At 37.2% G+C, this 22,003-nt stretch overlaps 1 protein-coding gene across 13 annotated transcripts in view; it reads left to right on the top strand.

Annotated features, from left to right (window-relative positions):
- Positions 1 to 22,003, top strand: part of NCALD (neurocalcin delta) — a 444,446-nt gene that overhangs the window by 323,564 nt on the left and 98,879 nt on the right. The window contains exon 1 of one of the 13 annotated variants that reach the window (XM_005563832.4): positions 12,306 to 12,413. The exons of the other annotated variants lie outside the window; for them this stretch is intronic. The gene's annotated coding sequence lies outside the window, so the exon portion shown is untranslated. Of the gene's footprint in view, positions 1 to 12,305; positions 12,414 to 22,003 lie in introns of those variants that run through there. 13 annotated transcript variants of the gene reach the window in all.

The following is a 22,003-nucleotide window of genomic DNA, read 5'->3' as shown; positions in this document are numbered from 1 at the left end:
AATATTCTGAATCTTTTATTGTCATTCAACAACATTCACAGCATCTTCACCAGAAGTAGATTCCATCTCAAGAAACCACTTTCATCTGCAGTTACCTCCTCCACTGAAGTCTTCAACCCCTACAGGAAGTCATCCATGAGGGTTAGACTCAACTTCTCCCAAACTCCTGTTAGTGTTGATATTTTGGCCTCCTCCCATGAATCATGAATGTTCTTAATGTCATCTAGAGTAATTAATCTTATCCAGAAGGTTTTCAATTTACTTTGCCCAGATCCACCAGAGGAATCACTATTTATATACTTTAAGAGCTAAAGTCTTATGAAATATACTTTTTAAATAATAAGACTTGAAAGTTGAAATTACTTCTTGATCCGTGGGCTGCAGAATGGATATTGTGTTACCAGGCATGAAACCAACATTAATCTCCTTGTATATCTCCATTAGAGCTCTTGAGTGACCAGGTGCATTGTCAATTACCAGTAATATTTTGAAAGGGATCTTTTTTTCTGAGCAGTAGGTCTCAACAATGGGCTTAACATAGTCAGTAACCCATGCTGTAAACAGATGTACTATGATCCAGGCTTTGTTGTTCCGTTTATGGAGCATAGGCAGAGTAGATTTAGCATAATTCTTAAGAGCCCTACAATTTTTTGAAATGGTAAATGAGCACTGACTTCAAGTTAAACTTACCTCTTGCATTAGCCCCTAACAAAAGAGTCAACCTGTTTTTTAAATCCTTGAAGCCAGCCATTGACTTCTCTCTAGCTATGAAAGTTCTAGATGGCAACTTCTTCCAGTCGAAGGTGATTTCATCCACATTGAAAATCTGTTTTTAAGTGTAGTCACCTTCATCAATGATCTTAGCTAGATCTTCTGCATAACTTGCTGCAGCTTCTCCATCAGCACATGCTGCTTCATCTTGCGCTTTTATGTTATTGAGATGGCTTCTTTCCTTAAACTTCATGAACCTTTGCTAGCCTCACAGTTTTATTCTGCATTTTCTTCACCTCTCTCAGCCTTTATAGAATTAAAGAGAGTTAGGGACTGGCTTAAGAACAGACTTTGGCTTAAGAAAATGTTGTGGTTGATTTGATCTTTTCTCCAGGCTACTAAAACTTTCTACATATGAACATAAAGCTGCTTTGCCTTTTTTTTTTTTTTTTTTTTTTTTTAAATCATTCATATCTTCACGGTAGTAGCATTTTAAATTTCCTTCAAGATCTTTTTCTTTGCAGTAGAGTTGGCTGTTTGGCACAAGAGGCTTAGTTTTCAGCCTATCTTGGCTTTCAACATGCTTTTCTCACTAAGTCTAATCATTTCTAGATTTTAGTTTAAAGTGAGAGACAGGCAACTCTTCCTTTCACTTGAACACTTAGAGGTCATTGTAGGATTATTAATTGGCCTAATTTAACATTGCTGTATCTCGGGGACTAGGCAAGCTCAAGGGGAGGGAGAGAGATGAAGGAAGGCCAATCAATGGAGCAAGCAGTCAGAACACACACATCCGTCAATTAAGTTTTTCATCTTTTATGGGCATGGTTTGTGGTGCCCCAAAACAATTACAAAAGTAATATCAAAGATTACTGATTACTGATCACCATAACAGATGAAAAAATGTTTAAAAACATTGCAAGAATTACCCAATGTGATACAGAGATATGATCTGAGCTCATACTGTTGGAAAAACAGCACTGCTAGCCTTGCTTGATGCAGGTTTGCCACAAACCTTCAGTTTGTAAAGATCACAGTATGTGTGAAGCACAGTAAAGCAAAGCACAATAAGATGAAGTGTGCCTGTAAATCATACCGCCATGGCTTTAACCCGTGGACGACTGAGAAATGCATTGTTTAATTTCCATTCAGGGATTTTCTATTTGTCTTTCCAATATTGATTCCTAGCTTTAATCCACTGTTTACAAAGAGTATTCTCTGTGATTTCAGTCATTTATAATGTGTCAAGACCTTACTTGTGGCCCAGCATGTAGCCAATTTTGGCGAATACGTTTGAAAAAAAGGTGTGTATTTTGCAATTGTTGAGGTCACCAGTTTTCAAATATTGACTAATATATTAACTGGATCAAATTGGTTAATTTTATAATTTAAATCTATATTTCTACTTTTATCTACTGGTTGTGTAAGTTACTGAGAAAGATGTTTTAAATTAAGACTATGATTGTGATTTTTAAAATTTATCTTGATGCTATTAAATGTGTGCATATTTGGAAAGGTAAATTATGAAGTGTTTATATCTTTAGTAGTATTTCTTGCTTATATTTCTATAAAGTACTATTTCTATAAAGTACTCTTTCTTTCTCTTTCTTTCTTTTCCTTCCTTCTTTCTTTCTTTCTTTCTTTCTTTTTTCTCTTTCCTCCTTCCTTCCTTCCTCTTTCCATTCCCTTTCTCCTTTCCTTTCCTTTCTTTCCTTCATCCTTTCTCTTTCCTTCTTTCTTTTCTTTCCTTCCTCCTCTGCCCTCCCCTCCCTTCCCCTTGTCTCCCCCTCCTGTCCCCACCTCTCCTCTCCTCCACAACCATAGCTCACTGCTGCCTCAACTTCCTGGGTTCAAGTGATCCTCTTGCCTCAGCCTCTAGTAGCTATAAAGTATTATGTATTGACAGTAATATTGCTATACCAGCTTTGTCTTGGTAGAGTTTGTATGATATATATGTATTTATCTTTTTACTTCTAGCCTTTCTGTACTCTGGATTTCAAAGTGTGTCTCTTGCATACAGCAAAGAATTATAATATACCTGTTAATACAGTATGATGTTTATTTTCTTTTAATTGCAATATTTGGTCAGTTTATGTATTATGGTAATTATTGATATGTTTGAGATTACATCTTTAATCTTACCATTTCTATTATCTTACTATTTATTGTTCTTTTTTCCTCTTTTCTTCTTTTTGGGAATCAAGTAATTTTTAGAATTATTTTTTCTGCTCTATTAGCTTATTAGCTATATGTTCTTTAGTTTGTTTTTTTGTTTTTTTTTTTAAGTAGTTACTGTAAGGATTACATTGTACCTAATAAGGGACTATTTGTACTTATACAAGAATTCTAGAGTCTTAGGACACTTTAATTCTATTCATCTCTTTTACTTTTGTGCTAATATTCTATATTTGAAATCTACATTTATTTTATATCCCACACAACATTCTAATTTTATAAAATTAGTATTTCTTTAGTGTTATCTATATATTTTCCCTTTTTATATGTCTATGTTTCCATCTGGAATCATTTTTCTTATGCCTAAACAACTCTTGAGAAATTTGGTATACTTCTGTTGGAATTAATTCTCTCTGTTTTTCACTGAAAACATCTTATCTCACCTTCATTTAAAAAATTCTAATTAAACTTTTATCTTGAAATAAATGTAGATTCACATACAGTTGTAAGAATAATACAGAGCGAACCCATATGCCTTTTACCCATTTTCTTCCAAAGGTAACATCTTGCAAAACTGCAGTACAAAATTACAATCAGGATATTGATACTGATACAGTCAAGATACAGAAGGTGTCCGGCACACAAGGATCCTACTTGCTGCCCTTTACAGCCAGGGCACTTTCCTGGCTTCCCTACCTGCTCCTTAACCCCTTGCAACTACTCATCTATTTTTTATTTCGATAATTTTGTCATATCAAGAATGTTATGGAAGTGGATTTATACAGTGTGTGAACTTTTGAGACTTGTTTTTCTGCTCTGTAAAATTCTCTGGATATTCATGCTGGCTTTTGTATGCATAAGAAGTTCAATTTTAGTACTAAGGAGTATTCTGTCATATGGATATAGTGCAGTTCGTTTACTCATTCCCCAACCCAAAGCCTCTGGATGGTTCCCAGTTCTTGGCTGTCATAAAGCTGGCTGCTATAAACAATCAGGTTCAGGTTTTTGTGTTAGCCTGCCTTCATTTCTCTGGAATGTCCAAGTGCAATTGCTGAGTTGCATGATAGTAGCTTGTCAAATTTTTCAAAGAAACTGTCCAGTTGTTTTTCATAGTAGCTTTATCAGTTAAGTTTCTCTGCCTCCTTGCTGGCATTTGGTAGTGTCACTATTTTTTATTTTAGCTGTTCTGATCTCATTATGGTTTTAACTTGAATTTCCCTAATGGTTAATGATGTTGAAAAACCTTTTTGGACTTGTCATCTGTGTATATTCTTTGATAAAATGTCTCTTCATATCTTTTGTCCATCCTTTAGTTGGATTGTGTGTTTTACTGTTGAGTTTTGAGAGTTCTTTATATATCCTAGATATGAGTCCTTTGTCAGATATTTGATTTGCAAATATTTCCCCTCCAGCCTGTAGCTTGTCTTTTCGTCTTCTTAACAGGTCCTTGTGTATACTATCAATTACTTGTTTTATAGATTATGATTTTGGTGATTTTCCAGCACCATATGTTGAAAAAAAATATTCTTCTTCCATTGAATTGCCTTTGTAGATTTGTCAAAAACCCATTGGTCATATTTAGGTGGTGAGCTATTGGGTTCTCCATTCTGTTCCATTGATGTACATGTCTGTCCCCATGCCAATATCCCACAGTCTTGATAGTCGTAGCTATATAATATGTTCAAAAATCAGCTAGAGCGATGTCTTCCATTTTATTCCTTTTTTTCAAAATTATTTAAGCTATTTTAGATCCTTTCTTTTTCAATATAAATTTCAGAATAATTATGTATATATCTGTAACAAATCTTGCTGAGATTTTGATTAGAATTGTGTTAATTCTGTAAATCAGTTAGAGGTTAGTTGATATCTTTGGTATGTTGAATCTTTCAATCTATAAACATGGCATCTGTCTCCATTTATTTGAACCTTTGATTTCTTCCATTGGCATTTTATAGTTTTCAGAATGCAAGTTCTGTACCTGTTTTGTTAGATTTATACTTATTTCATCTGGTTTGGAGCAATTATAAATGGCACTGTATTTTAAAATTCAGTCTCTCCATGTTCATTGCTGGTGTAGAGAAATACAATTGGTTTTCAGGTTTATCTTGTATCCTGTGATCTTTTCAAACTCATCTATTAGTTACTGGAAGTTTTGTTTGTTTGTTTTGCAGATTCCTTGGGGTTTCCTATAAGACAGTCATTTCATCCACAAATGAAACAGTTTTATTTCTTCCTTTCCAACCTGTATGCCTTTAATTTCTTTTCCTCACCTTATTGAAATGGCTAGAACTTTTGGCATGTTGTTGAATCAGTGGTGAGAGTGCACATCCTTACCTGGTTCCTAATCTTAAGAAGAAAACACTTAGTCTTTCACTATTAAGTATAAAATTAGTTGTAGACTTTGGGTAGATACTTTTTATCAAGATAAGGACATTCCTCTCATTCTCATTTTTCTGTGAGTTTTTATCATGAATGGGTATTGAATTTCTTCTAGGACTTTGAAGATATAAATATTAGGGTTTTTTTTATAGTCCTATGGGTCTCAGAAGCCTTATTTCTTACTTTATTTAATTTATTTTTTGTTTGCAGTCTGTAGTCTTCCTGGGAACAGAAGACACTCCACATTCTTACTTTTTTTTTTTTTTTTTTTTGAGACAATGTTGCTCTGTGGCCAGGCTGGAGTGCAGTGGCATGATCTCGGCTCACTGCTACCTGCGCCTCTCAGGTTCAAGTGATTCTCCTGCCTCAGCCTCTGGATTAGCTGGGACTACAGGTGCACGCCACCACACCCAGCTAATTTTCGTATTTTTAGTAGAGACGGGGTTTCACCATGTTGGCCAGGATGGTCTCAATCTCTTGACCTGCCTGCTTCAGCCACCCAAAGGGCTAGGATTACAGGCGTGAGCCACCATACTTGGCCTCCACATTCATTTTTAAAGAACATTTTCTCTGTATATATAATACAAAATTTGCACTTTTTCCTTTTGTCATTTCAAAGTTTATTATTCCATTATCTTCTAGATTTGACAGTTTCTGTTGAAAAGTCTTTTGTTGCTCCTTTGAAGTCAATGTGGTGTTTTATCTTGCTGTTTTTAAACTTTTTGGCATTGTCTTCAGTTTTTAGCAGGTTGATCATGAGGTTTCTAGGTGTGATTTTATTTGTAGTTATTTATCCTTTTGGGGGTATATACAACTTTTTAAATCTGTTGTTTTGTGTTGTAAACCCCAAACATTTGAGACAGGTCTCAGTTAATTCAGAAAGTTTATTTTGCCAAGTCACGCATGCCCATGACACAGCCTCAGGAAGTCCTGATGACACGTGCCCAAGGATATCAGGGCACAGCTTAATTTTATACATTTTAGGGAGACATGAGACATCAATCAATATATGTAAGAAGTACATTGGTTCCATCCAGAAAGGCGGGGACAACTCGAAGTAGGGAGGGGCTTCCAGGTCACAGGTAGGGGAGAGACAAATGGTCGCATTCTTTTGAGTTTCTGATAAGCCTTTCCAAAGGGGGCAGTCAGAAAATGCATCTATCTCAGTGAGCAAAGGGATGGCTTTGAATAGAATGGGAGACAGGTTTGGCCTGAGCAGTTTCTAGCTTGAATTTTCCTTTTAGCTTTGTGATTTTGGGGGCCCAAGATATTTTCCTTTCACAGTATCTTTTTGTAAGTTTTGAAAATTTCTTTATTCTCTTCAAATATTGCTTATTCTTTATGTTCCTTTTCTCTCGTCTTTCAAATTCACATTAGCCTTTCATCATATTCCAATGTCTCTTACATTTTTCTGTATTTTCTATTCTTCTTATCTTGCTTCAGTCTAGATATTGTCTGTTGATCTGTCTCTTTCATTAGTTTTTTCTTTGTATGTATGTTCTTTGCTCTTAAACCCATCTATTGTACTTTTACTTTCCATTGTATTTTTTAGTTATTTAATTTTAATATTTTCCTTTTTTATAAATTTCATTTTTGTGTGAGAATTCTCCAGTTTGCCATCTTTTTCCTTGAAAATACAAATTAGAGTTATTTTAAAGTCCCTCTCTGATGACTACAGAAAATGAATAACTTATGAGTCTACCTATATTGCCTATTTTCTCCTCAGAGATTTTGGTCAGTTAGACCTATTTCCTGGCATGCTTAGTGATTTTGGATTGAATTGAAAATGGCGTATGAAAAATTTTAGGGGTTCTGGAAAATGTCATCTTCCTTTAAAGAGGGTTGATTTTTTTGGAAGGTAGTCAGAAAGGGGGCAAATTATCTTGATCCAGTTAGGGAGTGTAATGATTCTAAGGTGGATCCTGGCTTTTGTGAGGGCTCCTCCATTTCCTGTTTTTCATTTCTTCTAGGACTTAACCTTTCAGTTTTGAGATGTGAAAACTTAGGTTTACCAGGTTCCAACTCCTTGGAGGATATGAACTGTAATTTTGGTTTCCCTGGTACTACACGACTGCCAAACTCTGCCATTCTGTTTTAGCCTCTTTGCTGCATTTCATACTTCACTTCTTGTCCTCTTGTCTCATGCCATTTAGGAATTGGGAAATGCTTCAAGGGGAAAACAGTACAGATTGTTGGAATATCTTTTCTGTGATTCCATTTTTTTCTCTCTCTCTCCAGTCTCAGTCCCTCCAGTCTTGAATATTTTTAAATATTTGTACTCCAATTTTTATCTCTTCAGCTTCTGAGAATGCTAAAAGCCCCACACCACTTAAGAATCATCCAATAATTTCAGAAGAAAAGCAGTGGGAAATGCAGAGTCTATATCTCAGTGCTTCACTAAATGTTTGTGTCTTCCCCAAATTCCTGTGTTGAAACCCTAACCCACAAAGTGATGATATTAGAAGGTGGGCCCTTTTGGGAGGTTATCAGATCATAAGGGTAGTGCCCTCATAAATGGGATAAATTTCCTTATAAAAGAGGCCCTAAATAGCTATCTTGATCCTGTGTGCCCATCCTACCATGTGAAGACTCAGCTTGAAGGTGCCATTCAGGAGCCAGGAAATGGGCTCTCACCAGAGACCACATCTGTAGGAGCCTTGATCTTGGACTTCCCAGCCTCCAGAACTGTGAGACATACATTTCTGTTTATAAGCTACCTAGTTGATGGTATTTTGTTATAGCAGTCCAAATGGAATAAGACACTCAATATATTTTCCTTTTATCTGAGACCCTGGCACTTAAAATTTTTGCTGCCTCTGCCACTCTTTGATGTCTTCCAGCCATAAAAAAACAATCTAGCTATTGTTGTTATTTCAGTGAGAGTACTGAACACGTGCTACTTCATCATAGTGGGAAACAGATGACCCAAATCACCCAAACCTGTGCATTCTAAACATTGCTTCAGCAAAGACTATAATTTAGGCATAGTTTTATTCAGGACATTTTCTCTAGTTTACTTTGCCCATTTTCCTTGATTCAAATTTTTCTGACTAGATTCTTTTCTTGCCATAGAACTCCTTAGGCCAAAGATAGATTAAGATCTTTCAAGTTCCAAGATGAAGAAAAGATAAGTTGGCCTTCTCCCTTTCACAAAAAATTTAAAAATAAAAACAAACCTACATTGTAAAATAAACATGAGAAATAATTCAATTTTTTCTAAAAACATATCAAATGTAAATTATTTCCAAAATTTTACAGAGCTAAGCTTCTTGAGTATAAATCCTGGCTCTGCTATGTAGTAGGTAAGCAAATTACTTAATCTCTGTCTTCAGTTTCTTCAGTTTCTTCAATAGTGCCTGCCTCATAGGGTTATTATAGTAAATGATTTAATAAATGTATAATACTTAGAAAAATATTCCACATGTAGTAAGCACTCAATTAATGTCAGTTAGTGTAAAAGATTTTCCAACATCAACAGCAAGAACCATTAAATACGTCCACATATAACTTACATGTACTCATAATAAATATTTATGATTTAGTAGGGTTAAGTTTGATTTACTTGGAGCCATGCAGTTTTAGAAAAGTTTATGATAACTCAATATTTTTGTTCTTTCTTTTTTCTTCTTTGCCTTCTTTTGAGATTGGGGGTTGGAGAGAGGCTCTCTTCCCTATTAGTAGGAAGAAAAAGGAACCATTTCTTTCTACTCTTCAACATTTATTTCCCCATAGTTGAGTCATTCAACATGGATTGAGGACTCACTGTGTTCTGGGCTGTGTGCTAACTGTAGTGTTGTACAGATGAATAAGATTTCATCCTTTCCCTGAAGATCTTTGTAGGCTTATCAGAGCCAGACAGATAAACAAGAAATGACATACACACTTGAGCCATCTACCCTGTGGCAAGGTGTCAGAATTTTATAATATATTAACTTTATTATCCTCCAAACAACCTTAAGATGTAGGCACTGCAGCTTAGAGGACTTAAGTAACTTGCTGAAGGTCCAATCATAAAAAAGAAGAAATTTGAACCCGGTAGCTCTAAACAGTAGGTCCAGGCCTGCCCACTAACGTTAAGACAGAGGAGACAGCAACATCCCTACCTACAAACATTGACAAAAGACTGGTTAGAATTGCATGACCCAAACCACCTGTTAGTTCAGGTGTGTGAGCCCAGGTCAGACTGCTTATTTAGTGGCATTTACCAGTTATTTCTGGCAAAGTGGTCAAACTAATAATAGGCAACCTTGACATTCTTACAAAGAGTGAAAAATACGATGCAGAACTGTTTTTGAATGGGTATTTTTAAATTTGGTGAATCATTTTCACCTTTAAAAAAACGACTTGTCAATTAGAAAATAAAATGGCACATATTCTCTTCAGTGTAGTGAGCTGTGATTGGAGAAAGCTCTCATGTATTTCCTATGATACGTTCAAATACATTTGGGTTAATTAACCAAATTGGTAGAAATCTGAGCTCCAAAGAGATCATCATCATGCCTTCAACCTCACAGAAGACTGGTAGCTTCCTTCACTCTAAGAGGAAACTCTAAACCTAGGTAGTTTGCAAAGGAAAATGAGTAGGTAGGCAAATTACTTAATCTCTCTCTTCAGTTTCTGGTTGAAGCATGTTGTAGAAAAAGGACTACGTGCACCCACTTTTCATTTTGAAGGTCAGTTCACTGGATTTTTTTTTTTTTCAAGATGAAGTCTCACTCTGTCGCCCAGGCTGGAGTGCAGTGGCATGATCGTAGCTCACTGCAGCCTCCACCTCCCAGGTTCAAGCAATCCTCCTGCCTCAGCCTCCTGAGTAGCTGGGACTACAGGCCTGTGCCACCACGCCTGGCTAATTTTTTGTATTTTTAGTAGACACAGGGTTTCACCATGTTAGCCAGGATGATCTCGATCTCCTGACCTTGTGATCCACCAGCCTCAGCCTCCCAAAGTGCTGGGATTACAGGCATGAACCACCATGCCCAGCCAGTTCACTGAATATATTAAATAGTGATGAGCTGAAGCCCAAGGCAGCATAAAGTATATTTAGTCTTAAAATGCTAGACCAGTCAAAATAAAAGTGTTGTTTTTTTGCTAATTTTCAAATTAATCCGTTTAAAGTCCTGAATTTGAGGCATTTTTTTTTTCTAGAACTGAGAACTTCTTATTTCAGAAGACATCACCTCTTAGCAGAATGTGGCACTGCAGTTTTTCTCTCTTAAACGCTAAAGCTGCATAAAGAGGAGGAAGAGTTGATTAGGCAGCCATGGATTAGAGCCAGAGAGATGGTAAATTAAGCAGCTCAGAGAACATGGGTCCCAGGAAAGCTAGAAGGGTATGTTTTTCTGCCTCTTCCCATTTACTCATTACTATGATGTGCATTTCTGAACATAAAAGCAGAACAATAATTGAAACCAATTGTTAGTTTATGAATTGTGGCTGTTGGTGAAATCTGCTAGTGAGGCTTTAGGTAGACATTGAATTCCATTGTCCTCATTCAAACAGGTAAATTCCCAACTGTCATTAGTCTGAAATTAAAGGAAGAAAGTTCTTTATAGTTTGATTTCAGTTTTGCAGTGCTACAGCTAATCACATCAGGAAAATAACTTTTTAAATAAACGTCTATCTTTTCTCCTAGTTGGGGTTGGGACAGAAATAAAGGAAGATGAAAAAGAGGATGGAATAGGACGGTTCTATGACCAAGCGGCTTGAACATTAGTCTTATTATTAAAGAAGCAATTTCTGATTCTACTAAAGAAATGTCATTCTTTTACAGTGACACAAATGTAATCTGCCTGGCTGCCTTAGGTTCCATTTGTATTTTGTAGCACCCCAGAGCTACTCTTATTTGTTTAGTTATTTATTATTTTTTTTAAGAAACAGAATAGAAGTCCTTATAAGCCTAGCATGTAAAGGTCCTTACAGTTTTGAGGGCAGTCTCCTCTTCCCTGCCTTTTAACTCCTTGTCCTTTGTTTGGGCATGCATTTTCTGAATGTCTTTTTCAGAGTACCTTCCTGTGAGTTTCATTGATTTTGTTTAATTGGCTTCCCATTAATTAGGAAGGAGAATTAACTGGGAAATAGGCACGTGTGCAGAGTTAAAAGTAAGCCAGGGCGGTCCTAAAGGAAAGAAAGCTAATGTTAGAAAGCATGTGAGATAACCCTTTTATTCTGTGACTCTGGGCTTTCATTACCTGGCCCCTGTTGACTCAATGTTGAGTCCCAGCAAAGGGGTATGGATGAGAGGACTCAAGAGTGGAGGATTTGCCACCCATATGGCCCCAAAGCAAAATTTTCAGCTTACTCACACGGTTATTTTAAAGTAATACTGTTTTGAAACTCATTTGGTCATCATTTTTGCCTATCCATTTTACAGTACAGGAATCCTGAATTTATGTTATCTGATGTCTACATCCTACTTGGTATCAGGATCATTAGACGGTCTCATCTGTCTCTGGGCCATCACCCACTGTTTTTTATTTTTCTTTCCATCACAAGCATGGTCTCAGTATATCTATGTAGATTCTGATATAGTTTTTAAAATACATTTTCTTCCAGCCCCTCCCCCTGAGCTTCTATTTTTATATATTTGCTTGCACATAAGTTTAATTGGCTAAGAAAACTACTCCAGAATTTTTCAGTTTCTTTCCTTTTGTTATAGAGAAAGAGAGAGAGAGACATGCTTCATGCTGGTGATAGTGAAACAAATGAGAACTTCAGGGTGGCATGTATTTTCCTGCAAGTAACTGTAGAGAAAAGACACCAAAGCCTTGCAGGGGAAAGTTGTAAGCATGCTGGAGTCACAACTTCGGGGGTTGAGGTTGTCAGGGAGCTGTCCGTGATGGTTCTATGGTGTGTGTGTACACACATACTCTCTCTGTCTCACACACACACACACACCACAGTGACAGATGACCTATTGAAATAATTTCAGAGCCGGTCTGTGGTTGCTACGACAACCAATGATCTCTTGGCTTTCATCTGGCCATGTGACAGGGACTTTGACGTCAGCTAGAGGCAGAGTCTGTGGCTGAGTCCACACAGTCAAAGGCTTGTGAGAATCTGGTGGATGCTGGACCTTGCTGCTGCTGCTACTGCTGTTTCCACGGGCTGTAGAGCATGGACAATTAAATCTTGCACTTCTTCTGAGTGAGGTAATTAGTTTGCTTTATATACAATAGTTAGATGTTTTTATAGCTCATTGTGGTTTTCCCCTCTCTCTTACCTCCTACAAGTTTGTATTCATGAGCAATTATTGTTGTACCAAGGGGAAAATGTGAAGCAGCTTCTAGTTGTGAATTTCAGGCAGGTTCTCTGGAATTTGGTTAAATTTGGATTAATGTTCTGTGAAGTAGGTTAAAATATAATCGCCTTGCAAGCTCAACACTTGCTAACATAACATTATGTAGACGTACGGATTTTGCAGCTTGAGCCAAATATTCTCTCTTGGATTCCAGGAATCCTCCCTTCAGTATTGTTTTGGGTTTAAAAACTCCAGCATAGCCTTGCAATGTGTTTCTAACTTTTCTTTTTACAATTGCTACTCAATTCTGAATCAGCCTAAAATAGTTTGGAATTGGTTTCTATCTTGTTTGCAGCATTCATATTTAGCAACAATAGGAACCACGGGAAATAACATAACTGAAATAAAAGTTGGGATTTTGCTTATAAATAAGACCTTTGGTATTCTGAAAGTACCAGGAAAAATTGTCAACAGCTTCCTGTTTAGAGAGAAATAATCGGGAATATGCCAAGGAAGTTGGGGTGGAACCTTTTACATGTGTGCATGCAATTGCTTTTTGGTTGTTAGAGCAAAGTGCATATTTCCAGTATCCTCCCCTGAAAATTCAGCTGTGGAGAGAATGGCATGAGATGGGCTTTGCTAAGGAGTCATGTAAGCTGTTGTTACTTTTTAAAATCATCATAATTACCTAAAGAAGAAAACAATAGCCCTCAAACGAAATGTGTCATTGATACACGTTCTACTTTAACTCAAACACAGATAGAAGTAATCACTCACAATTTGCTCTGGATCTTAAATGAATAATTTGATAACTGTGATTAATAAGAATTTTATCTTTATTCCTATAATACTATATACTACAAATTGTTTTCTTCGTATTGTAGTTTCTTTCCTTCCCAAGTGTAGTAATTTCAGATTTTCTTTCATGACATACAGTTTGAATTGTTTTGGAGGTTGTAATTTAAAGAATATCTGTAATACTGAAGTTAGCCGAAGTCTAGATTTATAACCAGGTGTCTAAATCTTACAAGTTTAACAGAAAAAGGGGCAAATTTTAGAGCACTACATGTAATACAGCTAGTATTTTAAGTAGTAGAAAAAACTGGTTGAACTGTATATATGAATACTGTATATTTACAGTGTGTGAATTATACCCTAATTTAGTGCAAGAATATATTGTTTTAATTTTTATGTTCTTATTAGTTTCAGAATTCTAATAGCATTTATTTTACTCTTGGAGGTGAAAATTTTGAACAGAATTTAGCTACAGTAATAAGTGAATAACTGTGGGTATATCAATAATTTCTGAATAGCTTTCAATGAGTGAATAATCATTAACTTGCTGGCATTTGACATGTCTATTTTTGGTCAGAGTCTCCATGGAGGATTTTCCAAAAGTCTAACGTGCTTTCATTCCAGGCACATCTACAGAGACATAATCTCATCATTTAATTGATCTCAAAATTATAATAACCCAGAGGCCATGTTCTTAACACCCCTAGAAAAATGATAATCTATATGTAACATTTCAGTTGAGCACGGATAAGACCAGTAGCACTGTCATTTAACAGCACTATCTTCAATGAGGTACACTTTGACGTTTACTTCTTTTACTTGAAATGTGGAATTATCATTATAGTTTTTCCAGGTAGCAGAGATTTTCTTGGTGCTGTCTCTACGATGTTTTAAATTAAAGTCTTATAATAATTGTATTCAATGCCCTTTCAAAATAGACTGCATTTTAGCAGTATGAAATATAAGAGAATAATTCAGTGTTGATGGCAAAATCTCAATGATGAAGTTTATCACTAAAAGAAAACAACCTATGCCGTGAAAGCAGAGATGCTCTAGAATCTACAGGTCTTTTCCTATGGGAAAATAAGAGAAAAAAAGACTCTCATCAGAGTCATTTATTTACAGCATTGAGACTATGTTGATTTCAAGGTCATGTTTGTTGCAGCTTCAAAAGATGCTGGCAAGGAATGAGTTACTCTAGAAACCTGGCTGTTGCATTATTAAATATTTTGTGTATAGTTTCGGGCATTCTTAACCTTTTTGGTGCCATGGACCTCTTTGGCAGCCTGGTGAAGCCTATGTACTTTTCTCAGAATTATGCTTTTACATGCATAAAATAAAGTATGCAAGGTTACAAATCAAACCACTTTCATTCATTGAAAAACGTCAATTGAAGTTTACAAAATTGTGATACATGTTTTGTTAGTAACACATTATTAAATAATACAAACTAACAGCAGTTATAATAACTACCATAATTTTAAAGTAGTGGTGAGCATAAAAGATATTTCAGGATATCTACAACAACTGTAAAATGAGGTGAAAATATCTGTGATTTCTCTTGGCAACAATATCACGGGTGCTGTGGTTTGTGGCCTACATTTTAATTGAAGGAAATACTAAATTTCAGTTTGAGGTTAGTGAAACTGAAGATGTAATTTTTTCCCAACCAAGTTCCCCAGGCCCTCTTGAATTTTATCCACCCCCGAGTCAATTGATATGTACGTTAGTGATGCCAAAAGGTGATAGAACAGCACTGGACAAAACCCATCCCCCCATTTCCACATTCAGGTCCACTGCATCGGATTTATTCTCTGAGTGTGTGAATTTTGCAATGTTCTCTAAATTCTGCATGAAAAGGAGTAATATGTTTGTATAGCTGCCAAACTGTAACTTTCTTTTATTTTCTTCCTTGAGATCCATTAACGGTCTTATGTTCCCTGGATTGGGAAACCCTTGCCTGGTTAGACAGGGGTTAAGAGGAAAACTCATAGTGTTAGTACAAGTTATGCGAGTTAAAACCATGGGCCACGGTAGTAAGACTATAACTATTTACAAAAGAGCCTTTATCCACTCAGAGAAGATAAGCAAGTAGTACTTCGATGAAGAATGCTGGATGTTATATGAGATTGTAGCTGAAGAAATACTCTAGAAGGTACTTCATGTGCTCATAACATTTGAAGCAAGCATTAAAGAAAGTATGTGGCTTTCCAGCTTAATGTAAAGCACATACATGTGTGAATTGATCAATTGTCATGTTAATTCCAGATACTTAAGAGAGAGCCCTAAAGGTTTATCTGACAGAGATCTCTAGGATGAGGCATGTTTGAAATTAAGCCGAAGTGGAGACACTTCCCAAGTATCTGAATGCAGAACCTTATTGGCCTTATTGGATATTTAAGACCGATACAAGGGGTGTTAGTAGTATTGTGTAGCGTGACTTATGTAAGTAATTGTCTCATTCTACATGTTTCTTTAAATGTGCAGAAAATCGTGCCTGATCTTCCTCTCCAAACCAACAGCATAACTTTGCAGTTGGTCAGCTACCGTCACAGCTCCTACGTTCAGAACGTCCAGAGTCATCCTTTCTATGACATCACACCCACTGTCTCCGCGTAAGAGAATGGGAGCTATGACATTTTGCACAAGCTGTTGTTTAAACTCAATCCAAATCCCTCGCATTTGAAATGGAAGCTTAGCAATTTGTCTCTGTGTGTTCTCAAAGGAATTACGAAAGAGATGTTCTCAAACGTTTCTTTTTCTTTGGATTAGAAAAGAACACTTGTCTTGGGAGCTTTTAGTCTCTGTAGCAACTTGATAAAGAAACTTGGAAAAAGTTTAAAATCTCTGACTCCAGGCTGTACTGTTTGCTTCTCAATGCCAGGTGTTTGAAACTTTTCAAAAAGGAATGTACCATTATTTTTCACAAAATCCACGTGTATTTAACTGGTGCTTCATGATGGAAATCTCACTAGAAATAGCATTCCAAAATGTAGTATTTTTTATTGTTTCCAGAAGTGATACCATAAAAGTTAATGCTCACTAAGATTTTGATATAAAAATTATATGATAAATATTGAAATTCACTGCAGCCAAACTAAAAACAGTCTGCCCTTTTTATCTCAGTGGTGAACTTCAGGGGGTTTGTTGCACGTATTTTCATAAGTGCCTTTAAATAAAGACACAGCATCCCTTTAAAATTTAGTAACCAGAATATTCTCAGGTCACAATGCAGTTTTATATTTGATTTGTAGGAAAGAAATCTCCAACCTGAAAGACATTCCAGCTGTTACCTGTGTTGATGGGAGGATTCTTCACATTTTCTGAATCTCTCCCAGTGACTGCAGGAAGACCAAAGGTTGCACATTGCTTTTATGCAAGGATGAATTTTTTTAAAAGATGATTCTGGATTTTGTTTGCTTTAATGAATTTAAGCCCTATCTATTAGAGATAAATGTCAAGAAAACTGCTGTGTTCTTTGGCTCTGGTGACTCCCACAGACTTTGATATGATTCATGTAACTGAAACCATGATCAGCTTTGTGACGACCATATTTACAATAGCGATGGAGATCAAAAATAGCATCTCACAAGAGTTTCCCCATCCTATACCTTCCTACGTCTTACCGTGGATCATGTGCAGCACAGTCACTCAACTGGCAAACATTTGTTAACTGACTACTGCATTCACAGTATTATAGTAGGCATATGAGGTCCTCCCTGATGGAATCCTCAAGTGAGATATGCCACTGGCGTGGAGAACCCAAGTGCCTTTATGGAACCTGGCTTTTGTTTGCTTGAGCTTTTATTCGACCATTCAGTCTTTCATGCATTCAGCAAATTTTGAGCACATACTAGGTGTCAGGCATTGAGCTAGACCCCAGAGTTGCTATGAGGTACAAGACAGGGCAGGTCCCTTCCATCACAGAACATGCAGTCTAACTATATAGAGAACTTGCCCAGATATGTACCATTAACTGTGGTTCTTTTTCCCACAGCCACACTGGCCACTGCAGTCCAAAAGAGAATTTTAAAAGGAAACAGTACAAAACAGAACATCAAACAAAACAGACAAACAACCTGGGAACCATTAGGTTTTACACCAGAGTGAAACCCCAGAAGAGACACTCTGCAGCTGGTGAGCAGCCAGCCTCATTTGTGAGCAATCTGTTCCCATCCATGTCAGGGATTCCAGGTCGGTGTGCTCAGTCCTATTCCCAGTTGGCCAGAGGCTATTTGTCCCGTAATTCAGAAGACAAATGAGACTGGTAGCAACTGACCTAGAGAATATCTTCTTTTATGCAAATACCCTCTTTCATGCAAATAATGAAAACCATTGCATTTTATGAAAAGTCTTTAAATTAGTGATATTTCCAAAAGTATCTCTACCATCTTCCCTGTACTAACCCAGTCAGGACAGGGTCACTGCTGTAATAAACAGCCCCCAGTCTTAATGGTATAATCCAACATTGTTCATTTTTCAGTCACCCAGAAAGCAGGATTGGGAGAAGGGCTCTGCTCCACACAGTCCTCCAGGGACTCAGGCTCCTTCTATCTAGTTAAACTGATCAGGGGCCTGTTTCTACCACTTGCTAGTGATACTCTGGGCAAGTTACTTAAGTCACAGTTTTCTTATGTGAATAATATTAGGGCCTCCCTCTTGGATTTTTGAGGCAACTTACTTGGCATAGAAACTGACAGGTATTAGGTACTCAATCATGTGAACTGTTGTTATTAATCTTCTACTTCTGGTAGTGCTGCCACCACCATCCCCCAAGGAGGCAAGAAGAATCCATCAGAATTGGAAGAGTATTATAATATTAGCTAACATTTAGGAAGCTAGATAGTCTTCAAAGTTATTTTCAAAATAACTATTTTTTTAACAACATTCCAATTTTATAAATGAGGAAATTGAGGCACTGAGAGCTTAAATTGTTGAGTGTCACATAAGTATATCATAGAGCTCTAGGCATTTGGCTCCAGAGTCCTGGCTCTTTATTCACTATGCTATATTGCCTTTCAACTTGGAATATACAGCAGAGCCTCAAATACTGTCATTTCGTTCAACATCATTTTGTTGTAATGTTAATGAGAAAAAAGAATTGGTTTTGTTGTCAATGATGTTGTGAGGACTTACTATTACATATTGTATTTTCCCCAGAATTAATGTTAAATGTTGTGGCAGATTGTATTCAAAAATAACCTTACAATTGAATCCATTACCACATTAAAAAAATTTTTTTTCAGAGATGGGGTTTCACTCTGTTGCCCAGGCTGAAGTGCCGTGGTGTAATCATAGCTCACTGTAACCTCGAACCTGGGCTCAGGCAATCCTCCCACCTCAGCTGCTTGAGTAGCCAGGACTATAGGCATATGCCACCATGCTCAGCTAATTTTTTGTTTTTATTTTTATAGAGATGGGGTCTCGCTATGTTGCCCAGGCTGGTCTTGAATTCCTGTCCTCAAGAGATCCTGCCTACCTTGGCTTCCCAAAGGGCTGAGATTATAGGCGTGAGCCACTGCATTGTCACATGTTCTTCTAGAATCTTGCTCCTCTCCATCAGGAGGTGAAGTCTATTGACCCTCCCTTTGAACCTAAATGGGCTTATGATTGGTCCAACTGATAGAGTACAGTGGAAATAATGCTAGGTGACTTCCAAGGATAGATCAGAAAAAGAATATAATTTTTTTCTCTCTGGCTATTCTTTTACTTCTTGACATTTTTCCTTAGAATCCAGTCACCATATTGTAGGAAATCCAGACCACATAGAGAGGCCAAGAGTAGGTATTTCAGCCAACATCTCTTGCTGAAGTCTCAGCCAACATCCAGCATCAACTGGCAGGCATGTGAGGGCAAGCTGTCAGATGACTCCAGGCCCGGTCATCAGGTCTTCCTTTCCCCTCCCAATGCCAGGGAATCATCCCTGCTGAGCTCTGCCCCAAGTTGCAGTTTCATGAACAAAATGAAAGTTGTTATTGTTTTAAGCCCATAACATTTGGGGTGTGGGGGGTAATTTCTTAGGCAGTCAGAGTAACTGGAACATTGGGGTAATTGGAAATGACTGAAATGTCTGTGGAGAGGGCTAAACTTCAGGTACATATGGATTATTAAATAGACTTTTGCGATTTGGCCTAACCTAACCTAATTTCCGGAGGAAAATATGTTTCTGTTACCAAACAAATTGCAAATGAGCTTTTGGAAATTTGGAACAATGTCCTACATGTTAATGCTGTTACTTGTTCTAGGAAAGGATCTGGGCTACACTGAGGCCAGACTGCATGCCTTAGCAAGGTCTCACTCATTGGCCCCCACTGACTGGGTCCCTCCCTGCAGGAGAGTGCAGTGTGGATGGCAGTACTCGTACCATCTGTCCTAGACCATTGCTCAGTCCTCCTTGTCCACCTTTGTCTCCCTCTCCCATATCTACTCTGTCTAAATTGCTGCCTACTTTTCTATTGTTAGAACCTGTTGTCTCTTTGACACACTCTTTTGGCCCATTTCCTACGCTTCTAGGGCAATTTTTCTGCTCTACTGGTTTGTAGTAAAGCTAGGGTATTCGCCTTAGCCAGGTAAAATTTAGCTAATTCAACAAAATCTTATGCCTCTTAACAAAGTTGCCAAAATGACAGCTATCCCATTGGCCTGTGGATCCGTGTGTCGGTCAAATCTAGCATTTGAAATCCTTGATGTGGTCCTTGTGTCCTTACTCAAAGAGGCATCCCTTTCCCTTCTGCTGTAGAGAAATCAATGCCCTAACTCTCTTCTCACTTACTTAAACTTCACCCCATCCTAATAGTTTACTCCTCTTCCCTTAAGAAGGCTCTCATTCATTTATTTATTCAGCATTTGTTAACTCTGTACAGTGAGCCCTAGAGTTGAGTGCCTATGAAAATATTCCTTTCATGTCCAAGGACTGCTAAGGTTTCTCCAGTTGTTCCTCATTTGCTTACCATAGACACAGGGCAGATGTGGTGCAATCACCCAGACTTTTCAATAACCAGAATATGTCCCACCTCGTCCAAGATGTTTCAGCTAAGTAGGATACTACAAGAGTAATATAGGAGCAGCCAGTCATTGAAAAGGCGACAGTCTAGTTAGGAAGGCTGGATGGCATCTGCAGTTGAGGGCCAGAGCTACGTCTTCCACCCTGTCTTCAACTTCCCGCAGTGCCCAGTATCATGCTGGACATACAGTGCCTCCTCTTTCCATCTCCGTTAGGTGATTAGTGAATAGATTAACCCCAGAGGATAGATGGCATTGAGATGACTTCGGAGAGGAAGTGAGTTTTGAGTTGGGCCTAAAGGATGGAGAGCATCTGGCATGAGGAGCAAAAGTGGAAGGATAATCCTTCATTGAGAAGCATGATGAGGACATCCTAGTGACAGAAATAGGACACTTCTCCACCTGGAATCAAGAACATGGTTGGGAAAAGGAAAAAAATGTATAATCTATATGGTGGGTCCATGGAGGATCTAGGATTTATCAGCTTAAGCTGGATTCAATCTGATAGACACTAGGAAGCTGGGGAAAGCCAGGAGCAGGGAAGTGATGTACATGTTAAGTGGGGTGAGTATATTTTAGTGACTCTGTTTCTTTACACAGCTCATTTAAATCCCTGAATATGTGTTAAGTTAGGGGTTCCCTTTTTGTCCACTTTTCTCATAGAAACGTTTTAACTTTTTAAATTTTTAAAAATGTGAATTCTCTTTTGCCCTCTGTATGGTGTGAGTAGCCATTTTAACTTTAGCTGGGTTATATCCATAGACAGAGCTGTGTAACTTCATAGTTTTAAGCATATAACCTGTTTACTCATCAAAATCATACTCATATAAGTTCCAAACCAAATGAACAAGTCAAGCCTTTAAAACATTTTCTATAAAACTATACTATAATGAGCATATAATGAAAATTGATATAAATATATATTATAGATAATTATAGATATTATATGTATTATATATACACTGAAACCCCTGGGATATTGCACCATTATTCTGAACAATCTTTGAATCATGTCACCAATGAAAAGTTAAATTGTGTTTAGTGAGATTTTATTCGTAAGTTGTGAGTGCATTGCATTACATCTGAAATCTTTGAATACTGATCATCAATATATGTGTCTGGCAACTATCAGAATGTTCTTAACCAGAGCATGCCATCTTTAAGAAAAATATTATAAATTATACATGCAAAAAGTATATATAATATATATGTACAATACAAAGAATAATAGAAAATAAATCCCTAGTTAGCCAATAAAAACAGCATCTGTTAATCCCTCTAGTGAAGTGTAATGCATTGATATCGATGATAATTTCACTCCAGCAGCACACAGATTAGTACTGTCCCTAAGGTCCAATACCAGAAGAAATTGAATCAGCGATGTATATTGTAACTCTTTGATCACATAAAGATTTTAAACCAGTCGAGTCATTTATTTCAGTCTCTGATGGTGAATGAAAGGTATGTTTTGCACTTACAAAACATCACTTCCTATTGCTGCTGGCAGTTGTGAAGGTTTGGAAATTGGTTTTTGTGTCCAGAGGCCTTTGCCCAAAGGTCATTGCCCATGTTGTGGTTTTTGTCACCTCCTGGCTATTCAGGAGGGAATGGTCAGGGAACCGTTGGTGAATCCTGAGCTCCTGTACAAACCCAACTGCCAGGAGTATTTAAAGCAAACCATTCTCTCTCTCAGGGTATATATAT

This window comes from Macaca fascicularis, chromosome 8 (assembly GCF_037993035.2).
Source record: "Macaca fascicularis isolate 582-1 chromosome 8, T2T-MFA8v1.1".
In the NCBI taxonomy this organism is placed as follows: Eukaryota; Metazoa; Chordata; class Mammalia; order Primates; family Cercopithecidae; genus Macaca; species Macaca fascicularis.
This window is presented reverse-complemented; position numbering and strand designations above follow the sequence as displayed.